The sequence below is a fragment of the Heterocephalus glaber genome, unplaced genomic scaffold (assembly GCF_053883595.1).
Source record: "Heterocephalus glaber isolate CG9 unplaced genomic scaffold, H.glaber_assembly_v1.0 deba00001472, whole genome shotgun sequence".
NCBI classification, from domain to species: Eukaryota; Metazoa; Chordata; class Mammalia; order Rodentia; family Bathyergidae; genus Heterocephalus; species Heterocephalus glaber.
Window position 1 is genome coordinate 25,117,780 of NW_028258315.1, and position 15,408 is coordinate 25,133,187.

Sequence of the window (15,408 nt, forward strand, 5' to 3'; positions counted from 1 at the left end):
AGACTTGAAACTGTAAAGCTACCAGAGGAAAACAGGAGATATAGTGGACTCTTGCATTACAACCAGCCTGACATACAAACAATTTTGGTTGCAATTGAAATTTTAGTTTTAACTTACTACCAAAGTCTTGAGTTATGACTTGAATGATGCTTGTGCTTCCAGATGGACTCAGATACAAATTTAACCCTTAAATAGTTCTGGAAGGAACATTACCACATCCTTTCCTGTATGGGGTTAATTTAGAAATCCTGGCCCTAACACTTTGATCTTGTATTTCTAGTCTCCTAAACTGAGAAACATTTCTGTTTCACTCACTCTCTGGTATTTTGTTATGGCAGCCCTAGCAAAATAATACAGAAGAGAAGAATTGCATTATTAATAGAAAATATTTAGGAGTATATTTATCTGTAAGAATCTGGAAGTTTGCATTATTGCAACTGGGTCACTGTTTATCCTGTCAGTTCATGAGGTCAGGGTCAGCTTACTTCTCTCTGAATCCTCAAAACCTAGTATAGCACCTGAAATAGAACATGTCCTCAAATATTATGAGAGGAATGAATGTTGTAATAATGCAAAGGAAGAGATTCAAGAGCGGTTGTGCAGAAATAATGTACAGTAGTGCTCTTCAAGCTTTCTGGTCTCAGGACCCTTTAGACTCTTAAAAATTATGTGACTATGCATTCCATGCCTCTAGCACCTTGCTCAGGGGATTGTAATATAAATAAAATTATACTGATACATGAAAATAAATCATGAAACCCAAAGATCTTTGTGGCTTATAATCTGCCAATATTTACCATGTTAAAAAGTTAAAACTGAAAACTTAAAAATGTTTGTTACTGTAACAAAATTTTATTAAAAGTAATTATACATTTTTAACCTTCCATGTATAATTTTTAATGCATTGCTATTTTAAAATTTTGAGATAGCTAACATTTAAATCCCTGCTGTTTGGAAATGATATCTGAATAACTAATGCTGTGAATGCTTTTTGTTAATTTATAGCATGTTAAGATTTTCTTTGAGGGCCAGGGAGTTAGCTCAGTGGTCCTGGCACCTGCCTTGCAAGCACAAGGCCCCGAGTTCAATCCCTGATACCAAAAAAAAAAAATTTTCTTTGTTTGTTTGCTTGTTTGAAACAGGCTGTCCTTGAACTCACTATATAGCCCAGGCTGGCCTCAAACTCACAGTGATGCTCCTGCCTCAGCTTCTCAAGTGCTGGGATTACAGGCATGTGCCACCATACCTGGCCCATATTAATATTCTAAAAGATACAGCTATTTACTATATTTTGTTTAGTAATTGGTATTTGAAAATAAGTGTATTTTTCTTTCTGAGTAGGCTTTTGTAAAAAAAAAAAAAGTGTGAGGAATATAGCTTCTAGTCATGTTACTTTCCTAACTTGTAATTATTAAAAATCCCCTTAATCAGGACAGAATTAAATATTACTTGGACCAAAAGTGCAGCAAATATGACTTCTTTTTTCTCCCACTTTTGCACATCAACTGCCAGCCATCATTTTTCTGCAAAGTTTCCAGTCTCTCAAAAACTAATACTATGAAAGTTCTCTAAAAGGTTCAGCAGTTTCTTTGAGTCTCTGAATGATTATGGCGTTCCATAAATCTGCTTCTTCCAAATTTCGAGTCTCACCTAGCAATTTGAGGAAAGGAAGAGCTGTTGCCAGGAAGAAGGGAGGACTTCTCTGAGATCCGGGTAATTTTTCAGTGAAGTATTTTTTTTTTTGGTACTGAGGATCGAACTCAGAACCTTGGGCTTTCGAGGCAGGTGCCGGAACCACTGAGCTAAATCCCCAGCCCCTCAGTGAAGTCTTTGATGTGGCTTACCCTATGAGAAATATTAAATTGCTGGACAATCCTTTTCCCATTGGCTAACCATATCTGTAAATTAGTGATGGGCACCAACTTGTTCAGTGAAACAGCAAACTCTATTTTCAACTTCAACAGTCTCTGTTTTAGAAACAGTTTTTGGTGTGGCACTTTGCAATCTGTAACCCTGCTCTGAGAAGGGTTGAAATGCAGGCTTTGTAGATATACATACATCATTCTTATCTTCAATTTTAATATCCACCTCCTCTTTATAAAAAATTCCCTGTAATTCTGAAGGCAATTCTTCCTTTTTGATGGAGTTCAGAAACTGCTGACTTGCACCATCAGAATAACTTCTAAAATTATCGTTGACTGTGAATCCATTTTTCAATTTTATACTTACATCTACCTGTTTCTTCTGCCTGGTAGAAGATAAGCATTTGGCTCCAACCTTCTGAGCTTTCTAAAAGACTATCAACAAAGTACTCAGAGTTCCTCTGTCATTATCACTAAGAGGTTGATTGTCAGATCCTGTTTCACAAACCCAGTGGAATGGATCAGTGGATGCTGTGCGCTATAGTAACTGGTGAGTGACTCCAGTCCAAGCTACTGCAGTGTCCCCTGGAGAGGTTGCTTGGTTGGATGCCATTTTATTGAGGCAGGAATGCCCCCACCCCATCTTTCCTCAACCTAGAGCTCAGGCTGCAGTTCTGAGGGGTGAACTGTAATGCAGAAATGCCTTCTGCTAGCGCCAAGACAGAAACGATGACTCTACCCTGGCCAACTGAACCCAGGACTCAGAGCAGCCACAGGTTGGCTTTATCTCAGGGCTCCCAGTGTTAAAATCTCACAGTGGCTGGGTGAGGGACAACCACAGGAGATGTCCAGGATTAGGGAGCTGTGGCCAGGCATGAAACACCCAGAGTGTTCATAACTATACATTTAAAAAAATTGCTCACTTAAAAAAATTGTTTTTTGGTAGTGTTGGGGATTAAACCTAGGGTCTTGCACATGCTAGGCAAGAGGTTTTCTACTGGCTACACCCCCGGCCTTTTTTAAACCTTATTTTGAGATAGGATCCTGCCAAGTTACCCAAGGCTGGCCTCAAACTTGCAGTCCTCCTGCCTCAGCCTCTTGAGTAACTAGGATTTTTTTTTAAATTTTCGGTACCAGGGATCAAACTCAGAACCTTGCGCTTGCGAGGCAGGCATGGTGCCACTGCACTAAATCACCAGCCCAGCTAGGACTTATTATTAACTCTTTAATGACTACCTGATTGGAAAACAACTAGATATTTTATATCTGTTTCCACATTCAAACTGTTAAGATGTAATGTTTTGGTTTAAGCATATGAAGAGTCTGGCTTCACACACATGTGGTTAGAAAAAGAAATCATATTTTAATAGCCCTTTCAGGTAACTGTAGACTTTCTTTGATTTTACAACAAAATTTGACAGGTATTAGTTTTTTTAAGGATTGGGTGATAATGCAGAACCTGAAGCTATAACACTTTGAATGGGCCTTTTGACGATGTGTGTGATATTATGACAACTTTGTGAAATTTAGCTCTTGCAAATGTTGAAATGTTTCAGTATATAGTATCAAATGACCAGAAAAGAACATTCATTAATACCTTCCAGGAAAGTCTTTCCTCATCAGGAAAATCTTCAGTGATTCAGAAGATGAAACCTCATGAAATTTTTTAAATGCTAATTTTCACATGAAAGCTAATATTTTTTCACTGAAATTAGGTACTGTCATTTTTTTTGAACTGATAATTTATCTTGTTTTTTGAAAAATGTTTGCCAGTAACCAAAGTTTGAGTGTAGTGTATCATACTTTTGACTGTGACTTGTTCTTTCAAGCAAAAGTGGTGATCTGGAGAGGACCATAGTATTGATTATGCCCAAAGCAGGCTGTGAAGAGTTAACCCTAAACTGGCTTGTTTATAGAAGTATCCTGGCTGAAGCCTATGTGCTGAGGTCAGAGTAATTTGCACCCAAATTCCATTCCCACAACTAAAATCTTCTTACTAGAAGGACAATGTTCTAATTACAACCATATATTTTGCCTATTCTGTTCCTAATTTGACAATGCTTTGTCTTATCCTTTATAAGCCTTGTTTACAGTAATTTCCATAGAAACTTCACATAGCTTCCCTTTACCCCAATTGATTGCCAGTAAAAGTCAGTGCCTGGGACTGGCCAGGGACTTTGTCAGTTGCACCAGCATTGGTCGTCTTGGCACCCAGCTTTCTTTCTCTTAGTTCTGTCTCTTAGTGTATTTATTTTTCAGGCCTGTGTTGTATACTGGGCAGGGTACTGAACCCTAACTGCAGGGGTCTCCAGTAGTGATCAATGAAAAAAATATTTAAAAAGACAACATGAACAGTTCACAACTCAAAAATCACCCAAGCACATTTCCTAGACACATCCATTTTATTTTGGTGCATAACAACAGTGCTTTGTCATTTATCCACACAGAATATTAACAGTTTGTGTACTCAGGGTAGAGATTCAATAAAACAAACATATCGTAAGTGCTTCGTCAGTGATACAATGTAAGGTACCCCTGGGTGGTTGCACTCATTGTCGTTTTGGCACCATCAGCTTTGTTCATAGCAAATAGTCTTGACAGTATTATGAAAACATTCTCCTCTTTATTGCTTTTGGAGGTTATTCTTGTGTTTTTGTTTTTGTTTCCCACTAAAGTGCTAGGGATTGAACCCAGGGCGTACTACTTTGAAATTCTGAAAAGCTTCTGAGGCTTCTACTAGGGACTGCATCTCTTCCTCTGCTGCGTAAATTTATTCTCTGTAAATTCCTCTGATGCTTTGCTGTCAGCGGATTTCCCAAGCTGGGCTCCACCCGGACAACAGCCCTGGCGTCCTCTCTCACTTCGGCTTAGGTGAATCCTCACACAATGGCCAGCTGTCGTTGTAATTAACATCTCCTGTGATCTGGAGCCCGGGCCAATTCTCCATGCGCTAGAGCCCCACCTCATCTTCTTTTCCTCCCTCCCCCGAGTCATCCTTACAGTGTTTCTGTTGGAGCGCCGGGTAATGGGGTCGGTAAAATCCAGATAGACCGACTTACTTATTTTGAATAGCCCAGGGTCTGCTGCACCTTCTTCCGTGTTATAACTCTACAATTCAAGTACCGCTAGGGACGCGGGTCCACTGCCCTGCACCCTTGAGACCCTGGTCCTTTGGGCACGTGGTTAAACCGCTTTATCAGAGAAAGTGAACTCAAGTATAAAAACTGCCCTCTCTGAGGCTCGAACTCAGGACCTTCAGATTATGAGACTGACGCGCTGCCTACTGCGCTAAGAAGGCTACAACCTCCCATTGCTACTGGGAAAAAATTCACTGGGGATGACGTGAGATGAAGACTAAACGGTGTTTAGTTTTCAGAAAAGTCTCACACCAGGGCAGAAAAAACCCCGATAATTTAAAAACATTTTCAGAAGGAGCCAATGTGAAGAAGATAGAACAGAGTGGGAGATCTTGTGGAAATCACTTTAGCTGTACTTTTTTGAAGAAGAGAAAGTCGTTGGGTATCTACAAATGCCAAGCTCTACAGCAGGAGTGGAAAGTGAGAGACGCTGGGCGGGTAGGCGAGAGCCTCAGTGCGGAGCGGTCGAAAGGTCTCTGCAGAAGCCCTGGAGGTGCTTTATCGTCGTCAAGGTGAGAAGCTTGGACGTTGTCAGTAGGGGAAAACTGTGCATTACACAAGCAAGCGTGAGTAACAGAGCAATCCGCCCCGGCCGGCGGGAGAAGGGAGATGTCGAGTCATCCGCCAAGCACCCGAAAGGAGCGCGCCTCCCCAGGGCAAAGCCTGTGCAGGTCCAAAGGGCCTGCGCCGACCCCACCAGCGTCCTTGTTCCGGGGCCTTACGCAGAGGCGGGCGGAGCTCCTGGGACACTGCTTTGGGCAAAGTCCCACAACCCTGGGGTACACAGAATAGAGGGGGCGCCCGAGCTGATGTCTTGGAGGTAAAGAAACCCAGCCTAGAGCCCTTCCTCTTCCCCCTACAGAAGCCCTGGTTTCTTGATGACCTAGTCTCAGTTTCCCCAAGACAGATAACCGCAGCCCCTGGGCAGGAAAAAGATCAGCGGCTGGAAAATATTTTTAAAGGTCTTTGGGCCTAAGTGAAACTATGGGCTTTACCTCAGCTGAACTGAAGAATAATCATAAGGAAAATTAGAAAATGAAGATGCTGGTGTCGGCCCCTTCCTGGAACTGAGTATCTGTTGGAATATTGAATATGAAATAATCATTTCTCTTTGTCTTGAAAGAACGATCAAGTTTTGTTTTCTCTCTTTTTCCTGAGATCAGCAAGCAAGAACTCATTTCCATATTCCTAATTGTGGACATGAAATCAACTTGTTTCACCCTCCCATTTTCTCTACCTGAGTCCTTTCTCTAGGGTACAAGTATCCTTTAAAGATCTTAACCTCCTCACCGCCATCTCACCTTTGATGTAGGCATCAGTATGGTCTCTAGATTTGTTTGTCCACAGTGGAGAGTTCTTGGATTTCCCAGAGAACACACAGGATTTCCTGAGGCCACACACAGCATTTTCCTTCTCTAGTACTCAGGGAACTTTAGAGGTGCTGAGAAAGAGGAAACCTGAAAATTTTAATCTCAGTCTGGAGATTTGTTCCTGATGCATTTTACTGAGCACTTGGCATGGTGGAAGTGGCCAGGGATCCATACAGAACATTGCAACAGCTGCAGCAAGCAAGATTATAAGCAATTACTGTGGTGTAGACCTGTTCTGGATGGTGAATGTGTGTTGACACAGGTAACATGCGTTGGGATAGTTTGTAGTATGAAAAACTGTAATTTATCACCACTGACTTCAAGGATCTCCCAGCCTAAAGGGAAAATATATTGTCATGGTTTGGGTCTAGATGTCCCCCTAAAGTATTATGTGGTCATAGGTGGCTTTTTTGGAGGCGGCTGAATCTAGAGTGTGTGATACTGGGATTAAGGGCATGTGATTACTAATCCAATACACTCATTGGTTTGGCACTGCCCTAATCCTGGTAGTCTGGATAAGCTAAAAGGGGCAGAAAGATGTTGTCAAGGTCCTTTGTTGCTTTTGCTACCTTCTGGCCACTGTGAATGGTTTCTCCTCTACAAGGCCTATTTGCCACACCACCTTACCTTGGAGCCAGCTGATTATGGACTGAAACCTCTACAAACTGTGAGCTAAATAAACCTTTCCCCTTTAACTTTGGGTGTTGGGTACTTTGTCTCAGCAACAAGAGAAAAGTAATTAACACACATGTGGAGGCTATAGTGCCTGCTCTTGGGGTGATCTGCTGCAATCTTTCCACACCCCACCACCATTTCTCTTTGTGCACTGACCCCTGGACTCTGCTCTGTCCTCCTGGCTGTCTAGACCATCACTTCCCCAGGTCAATAGAGCCGCTCTTTCTTTTCTGACCCCAGTGGAGACTACATTAGCTCAATTATCCCAGAGTTGCAGTGGATTCCAAATCTGTTTCTCATCCAGGCAGATTTCTCATTTAAGATTGGAACACAGTCATTTTCTATGAGTGTAACTATCATCAGGTAGAGATTTTACCTAATTAATATTTATGGAATGAAGAAATGCTATACAGATGATTTAGATGATAAAAAGGAGAGAGTGATTTCAGATAAGTGAAGACTGAACACAGGATAAGAACCTTGAGCCAGAGTGTGGCACATCCATGGCATTTCCATTCATAGGCATTCCCGGAGAAGGAAAAGTGGTTGGGGCAGAGCTAGAGGGCATATTCTCAGAGAAATTGGGGGATGCAGATATCAGCCACTGGCCCTCATGGAAGCAAGCAGTTTGAGATACCTCTAGGGCCCTCTTTCATGGTCCCAGTTTATAAGGAGTATATATCTTAAGAACAGAATGGGAGAGACTGCATAAATGGGACACAGACCATCAATAAAGTTGTTTTTCACTTGATCTTAGCCCAAAGACTGAGAAGTGATAAAGCTGTTTTTCTATTACGATCAATATAAGGCAGTGCTGAGAGGAACTGAGTGGTGTCAGTTGGGCTGATGGAAGAAAGAGAAGGAGGAAGAGTAGGGCAGACCCCACACTGAAACCAACGTGCACAAAGACCAAACAGCTTGTTGTTTTTTGGGGGGGTTACCGGGGATGGATCTTGGGTCCTTGAGCTTGCGGGGGTCAGGCAGAGGCACCACTGAGCTAAATCCCCAGCCCATCTTGTTCAGTTTTAAGCTGTTTGTCCAACTGAGCTCAATGTCACACAATGTGTGATTAATACAGAACCTCATGGAGTTTCTTCGAATAGTGGCTATTGTTGAAATTTCAAAAATAGCTTTTAATGTGGTTCATCTTAGAAGTTAGAAGAAGATCTGGTTCTCAATTCATTTTGAACATGTTTTCATCAAAATAGGCTCTTCAGGGAGTTGAATAGATGGATGCAAGGTCACCTTCTTTAGCAAGAGATTGTTGACCACCTGAGTTAAAAGGTTGGCTCCTATGTCCCTCATCTTCCTTCCAAATTGCTTCCCTGCTTTATCTTACTGCTTAATACCTGGCCAACTCTCAGATAATCTATAGATGATAATCACATGTTCATACTATACGAGACCATGGTTTTCCTGGTGAAGTAAAAGGTCCACACACCCATGCTCTGCTTCCTGTGCCTTTTGATACAAATCCCAGGCTATTCCTCATTTTGTTTCCAAAAGGCTAAAAGTGTGGCTTTCCCACAAAAAATGCATTTTATTAACTCAGGGTTCAAGTCCTGAAAAATTATAAACTTGTATTTTTAACAGTCATTTTGACTAATTTCTTTTTTGTCTTTGTATATAGTATATAATTTTCTTTTTGTGATCATAATAAATTTATTTTTTATTAGTACATGTTTATAGTACATACAGTTTACAATCATCTTGAAGTGTGTGTACATACATAATACAGCTTGGTTCTTTTCATTTGTTTGTTTCTAATCCCCTTCCTTCCCACCTCCTCTAAATCTCTTTTTCCCATTTTTTTTTTTTTTTTTTTTTGGAACTGGGGATTGAACTCGGGACCTTGCGCTTGCGAGGCAGGTGGCAGAACCACTGAGCTAAATCCCCGGCCCTTCTTTTCCCCATTTTTTTCTTGTTAATCTTATCTCATGTTTTAACCTAGCAAAAAACTAAGGTACAGGGCAACATTGAGCTAGAGAGATAAGTCTGATGAAGGTGGGGATGCAAATTTGGAAAATGCAGGAATCAACCCCTCTGCCTCTCACATGCTAAGCTTTGCTCTTTTTAGATCTGTTTTGTTTTGCTTTTTTAAAGACAGAGTCTCACTGTGTAATTCAGGCTGGGTTTGAACTCACTGTGTATCCCAGGCTGGTCTTGAAGATGCAGCAATCCTCCTGACTCAGCCTCCCAAGTGCTGGGATCCCAGGCACGTGCCATCGCACCCAGCTCTTTAGATGTGTTTTTGTAACTGGGATGCAAAGAGTATTCCATGTTCCTAGAAACAGTTTCTTTCAGTTTCCAGACTGTTCAGACCCACGTGGAAATTTCTGTTGGGGCAGAGCCAGTACAAGAGCTTCTCTGTCAAAAACCCTCAAACGTGGAAGATGGTGAGAATCCTTTGTGCTGGGAGGTTGGGAAAAGCCAGACCAAGAAAAGATCACCATAGGAAAGCTCCAGTTCAGGTTCCACTTCACTTTCCTGATTAGCTGAAAGAAAAGGGAATCCGGTCCTTGATCAGCACAGTTGCTGCAAATGTTCTGTTAAATGCATTGCATTATAACACAACCTCAAACCAATACCACAAATCTGGGGGAAAAACATATTCGTTCAAATATTTTTTTTAAATCCAGCATCTATCTTACTAATTGTTTCTCTCTTAGGATATTTTATTACCCAATTCCCTCTTGAATCTTGTTTGTAACTCTTGTCTGTTGAATCTCAGATCATTGAATTTAGCAATCCCCAGGAATCACTACAAAAAGAACTCACGTATCTTAATTTATTTTACATTGTGCAGTATTGTGGTGCATGTTCAAAAAACAAATCAAACTTCATTTCCACTGTATTACTTTCCTAGGGCTGACATAACAAAATACCTTTAGTGAGGTGTCTTACAACAACAAAAAATTGCTGTCTCAATTCTGGAGACTAGAAATTAGGGTTTTGGCAGGGTCCTCTCTTTCTGATGCCATTAAGAAAGAATCTTTCCTTACCTCTTCTGGCTTCTTGTGTCATCCTGCGAGACTTAGAGTCCCTTTGTGCAGACGAATCCATCCAGTCACCTGGCCACCTTCTCTCTGTGGTATCCATATCATCTTTCTTTGTGACTTTGTCTATTGTCATATCAAAATTTCTCCTTTTTATAAGAAACCAGTCACATCTGACTACAGCCCAGTCTAGTAACTTCATAGTAAATTGATTACCTTTGTACAAACTCCATTTCCAAATGAGATCACACTCTCAGGTACTAGGGTTAGGATTTCAGAAAATCTTTTTGGAGAGATATAACTCAACTCAAAACATCAACTCAAAGAGCTTTCTTGGGGTTCTTTCTACTAAGCTTCCCCACTTACCTGCACCACACTTCTGGGTAACCATTGGATAGTTTCTGTCAATGTGAGTGAATTTTGTTTGTTATTGAGTTTCACACAGTTGGTACTATTTGTGTCTATTTTTTGCAGTCAGCATGCTTTGAGTATCCATGTTATTTCAGTTATCAGTTATTCCTTGTTTTATTTTTGTAGTACTGGGGATTGAACCCTGAGCTTTCACACTGGGCTACATCTCCGAGCCCTTCTTATTTTTTAACTTTGAGACAGGGTCTCCCTAAGTTCCTCAGTTGCTCAGCTGGGCTAGAACTTGTGATCCTCCTGCCTCAGTTTCCCAGAGTGCTCAGGTTGCAGGCATTGCCACCATCCCTGGTTCAATTGTTCATTTTAAATTTATTTTATTTAATTAATTTATTTTTTTACAGATAATCAAAATTTTATTTAAAATGATAAAACATTCAAAAATAAACAATATAGTATGCTTGCATTGTTATTGTGTAACTTGAAAAACTGCTTTGGATGACATTTAAAATCACCAGGTTCTACCCCAAAGTATGCAGTACAGCCAGCTAGTATCTGCTTGATAAGCACTGCTCTCCACAGCAGGCTGGGTAGGAGTTAGGCTGCTGATTCCCGCGGGCAGGAGGCTCTTTCCTACTCAGAATGACGATGTTTCTTCTTGTCATGGCTCTCAATCGCTCTCCTCAGGGCTTCATCCTGGATGAGGTCAAACACTCATATCTGTGTGGCTACAGCCAATTTTAGGGCAACAGGCCTTCTTCCGCTTGTGCTTGGACTCGATCTTGCGGAGAATGGCCTCCTCGTCGTAGGTGTGGCCGCATACTTTGTTTTTCACTGGCTTCTTCATTTCCAACTGTGTAATGGGGCAGATGAAGTTGGTCTGGCTCTGAGTCACGATCATGTCTTCATCAACTTCTTCAGTCCCATCAGCCTCTCTGCCTGGAGACCACATTGCTTTAGTTCTTTCAACTGTTGTTTAAATTACACACATTTTTCATTATTTTGAAAGTCTGCCTCAGAATTCTTACTCTGTAAAGCCAAAAATTTCTCTTCCACTAATGATTTTAAGTCAGGTTTTTTTTTCTGGCTGTTCTTCTTTTACATGATTTATTGCAGATTGAACAGCCATAACATAATGGTTTAGTTCCCCATTCATTATGACAAATTCAACCATTGCCTTGTCCATACTATATTCACTACTCACTTCAGTCTGAGTCTCCACAAGGTCAAAAGCCACACTAGAAACTGTGTCCATTGCAGAGTCAATACAGGACTGGAAGTTTTTTAAGAGAGAGCAGACTCTACACCACTGAAGGATATGAAACCAGTTGAACCTGAATTTGAACTGGAACATCCTGGCATCTTGAAATTATTACCTGGACACCCAGCCCGTCTCCACCCGGTGCACCCTGACTGGGGTTGCCAGGACCCCGCAGTTCTCCTCAGTCCAAGTCAGCGGCAGTAGCAGCGCGGGCTCTCAGTTGTTCATTTTTTAAATAGCTGACTACCACTCCATTGTATAAGTATGCCAAAAAATTATTGTTCACTCACCTGCTGATAAACACTTGCCTAATATAAAGTGGCTATGAAAATTCATGAAGAGGGCTTTGGTGTACATATGCTTTTATTGTACTTGGGTAAAAAGGACATAGGAGTGATATGTAAGGATATGTTTAACTTTATAGCAAACTACACGTATTTTCCCCAAATGGGTTACTCAAATTTACATTACCATCAGCAGCAAGTCAGAGTTCCAGTTTCTCTGTATGCTGCAGCACTTGACATCAGTCGTATCAACTGTAGGGACTCTAATTTATGTGTAGTGTTGATTTGTATTCGCATTTAATTTGCATTTCCCTACAGATGAATGTTAAAGTGCCTATTGGCATGCACATATTATTTGTGTATGTGCACCTCAAATACGTATGTTACCATTCATTCATTCATTCACTTCTTTTTCCCCTCACTGGCTGAGGATTCAAGTAAAATGTAGATTAGTGAAGAAAAATTTTTTTGCCTCTCTTCCACTCAGGCTTAAGGGGTACATATTTATTCTTTCAAAGTACGCATGTTGTTAGTTGTAGAAGTTTTTTAAATGCCTATTATTCAGTTGAGGAAGTTTCTATTCTTAGTTTATTGAGATTTTCTCTTTTTTTCCTCTACCTTGGGAATTTTCTCTTTTCAAAGTAATGAATGGATGGTGAATTTAGTTAAATATTTTTCTGTGTCTAATGAGATGACCTGTTAACGTGGTATATTACATTTGACTGACTCTCCAATGCTAAACTAATCTTTTATACCTTAGGCAGCCTCCTCTAGTTCATGGTGTATTATCCTTTACAGATAGGGCTGAGTTCAGTTTGTTAATATTTTAAAAACTTTTTTTGGTACTGGGGATTGAACTCGGGTCCTTGTGCTTGCGAGGCAGGTGGCAGAACCACTGAGCTAAATCCTTAGCCCTTTTAAAAACATTTACCTTTAAGTTCATGAAGGTTACCAGCCTATAATTTTTCTTTCCTGTATGACTTTCTCTGCTTTTTGTATCAGTTATGCAGGATTCATAAAGCAAGACAGGAAGCATTCCATTCTCTTCTATCTAGAAGATGTTATGATTGATTGTATTCCTTTTTTCCAAAAATATTTAAGGAACTGCATCATTGAAATCACCAGTGGCTTTGGGGAAAGTTTTAAATTTATAAGTCTTATGTCTTTAAAACATACAATATTTTTATTTTCTCTTGTGCATGTTTAGGTAGTTTGTGTCCTAAGGGAATTTTTCCATTTTGTCTAACATATTTTTTGCCAAGAAGTTGTTCATAGGTTCCCATTTCTTTTATTATTCCATATACAATTACTTAGGATTCTTTTTAACCTTTGTAGTATTTTTAGTGATGTCTCTCTTGTTTTGGGGAAATTGTATCCTTTTTTATTGATCTAGCTAGGATATTGTGTTGACCTTTTAAATAATCAATTTTTTTCACTGATTTTCATTATTTCCCATCTATGTCCAATTTCACTGATATATGCCCCCTTTTTGGTGATAATACTGGGAATTGAACCCCAGCTACATTCCCAGACCATTTTAGCTTTTTAACTTTGAGACAGGATCATGCTAAGTCACTAAACTGCCTAGGGGAGGCTCAAACTTGTGATCCTCCCAGTATGTTTGGATTACAGGTCTGGGCCATTATCCCAGCTGATTTGTTCCTTTTATTATATTTTCTTTTTTAATTTTTGGATTTAACTTTTTATGTTATATCTAGTTTATTAAGGTGACGTCTTTCATCATGGTATTTAGAACTTTTTCTTTGCGAGTATAATTATTTTCAGCTATAAATTTTCTTTTATCACTGCTTTATTTGTACTCCAGAAAATTCATATTTTTTATTATCACTCAGATCCAAATTTCTTTTATTGTCTGTTGCTTTAATATTTCTCCTTTGGGGCCAGGGATTTAGCTTAGTGGCACCACGCCTGCCTTGCAAGCGCAAGGTCCTGAGTTTGATCCCTGGTACGAAAAAAAAAAAAAAAAAGATTTGTGCTTGCTTCGGCAGGACATGTACTAATATTTCTCCTTTGACCAATAAATGATGTAGAAGTATGTTAATTTCAAATATTTGGAGACTTTCCCAGATACCTATTGTTGTTATTAAATTATACTTTAATGTTACTCTATCATAGATCACACTTTCTATAACAGTAATCATTTTACGTTTATTGAGACAGCATATTATCTATTTCAGGGAATGTATCATGTACCTATCTAATTGTCTTGTTTCTTTGATGCCCCCTTAGCTCAAATTTCCTATCTTACCAGCAATATTTTAACAATCCTTTTTACTTATCACATTACCCTTTTCAGATTTTTCTTCATAGTACACACTCCAGAGTGTTGTTTCAATTACAAATCTAGTTCTGTGATTCCTTCTTTACCAGTGTTGAATGATATTATCTCAATGTTTAATACATCAAACATCATTTTTCCTACTAGGATTCACACATAACTGTTTCTCACTTTTCAAACTAAATCAAAAACCAGATTCTGGATCTACCATAGGCCTTGTCATTTGTAGTATTGTTTCAACTACCATAAACACTATAATTTGTGTGGCTTATAAAGAATGGAATTTTTTTTCTTGTAGTTCTAGAGGCAGGGAAGTCCAAGATGGAGATGATGTCAAATTCTGTCTGGTGTGAGCTTGCTCTCGGCTTCATAAATGGTGCCTTCCTGCTGTTTCTTCATGTCATGGGAAGGCAAACAAGTTTTTTTGAGCCTCTTATGAAAGGACACTAATTTCATTGATAAACGCACCACTTCCACGCCCTAATTACTGTCCCAAAGGCCCAGCACTTTGTACCATTGCTTTGGGCATTAGGATTTCACCATGTGCATTTTAGGGGGACACAGATATCCAGACCATAGCAGCATTATTTCTGTTTCTGAAACACAGTTTCACCATGCCCTTCCTACACTGCCTTTACCCTTCTCTGTATTCAAAGATGGGAAATCCTTTCAGATGTCCGTGCTCACTATCAATTTCTAGACTGTCTTTTTAATTTTATTTTTATTTTTAAAATTTTTTTTGGTACCAGGGATCAAACTCGGGACCTTGTGCTTGCAAGGCAGGCGCCGGAACCACTGAGCTAAATCCCCAGCCCTAGACTGTCTTAAAATTGAAGTTTGACTGAACTGTTTATCTCCTTTACTAGGCTGCAGTTCCTGAAGAAGTTCATATTACTTATCGCCTATTACCTCAATTCCAGAACTAATAATGGTTCAGTTTCAGCTAATCGAATTTAGCAGTTCTTTTAGAGGCAATCACTAGAATTTAGTGCTTTTTAAGAGATTATCAAATTAGGGAACTCCTTTACACTAAGTAATCATATAATGATGGAGTGGGAATATCTATTTATTTATAAATACCTAGAGGCAAGGATCAGTCAATATTTTGCACACCTCCTTCCCTTTTCCAAAAAAGACCCAGAAACAAAACAAAAGTTGTAA

General features: G+C 39.7%; 1 long non-coding RNA gene, 1 other non-coding gene and 2 pseudogenes across 2 annotated transcripts in view; 1 reads left to right on the plus strand and 3 right to left on the minus strand.

The window, feature by feature from the left end:
* The window catches only part of LOC110349741 (uncharacterized), a 33,016-nt gene that overhangs the window by 10,722 nt on the left and 6,886 nt on the right, over positions 1-15,408 (plus strand). The gene's annotated exons all lie outside the window — the stretch shown is intronic.
* Positions 1,803-6,295, minus strand: LOC101697236 (UBX domain-containing protein 2A pseudogene; annotated as a pseudogene).
* On the minus strand, positions 5,088-5,160 carry Trnam-cau (transfer RNA methionine (anticodon CAU)). The gene has a single exon. It is a non-coding gene; the product is annotated as a tRNA-Met (tRNA).
* Positions 10,895-11,874, minus strand: LOC101724532 (E3 SUMO-protein ligase NSE2 pseudogene; annotated as a pseudogene).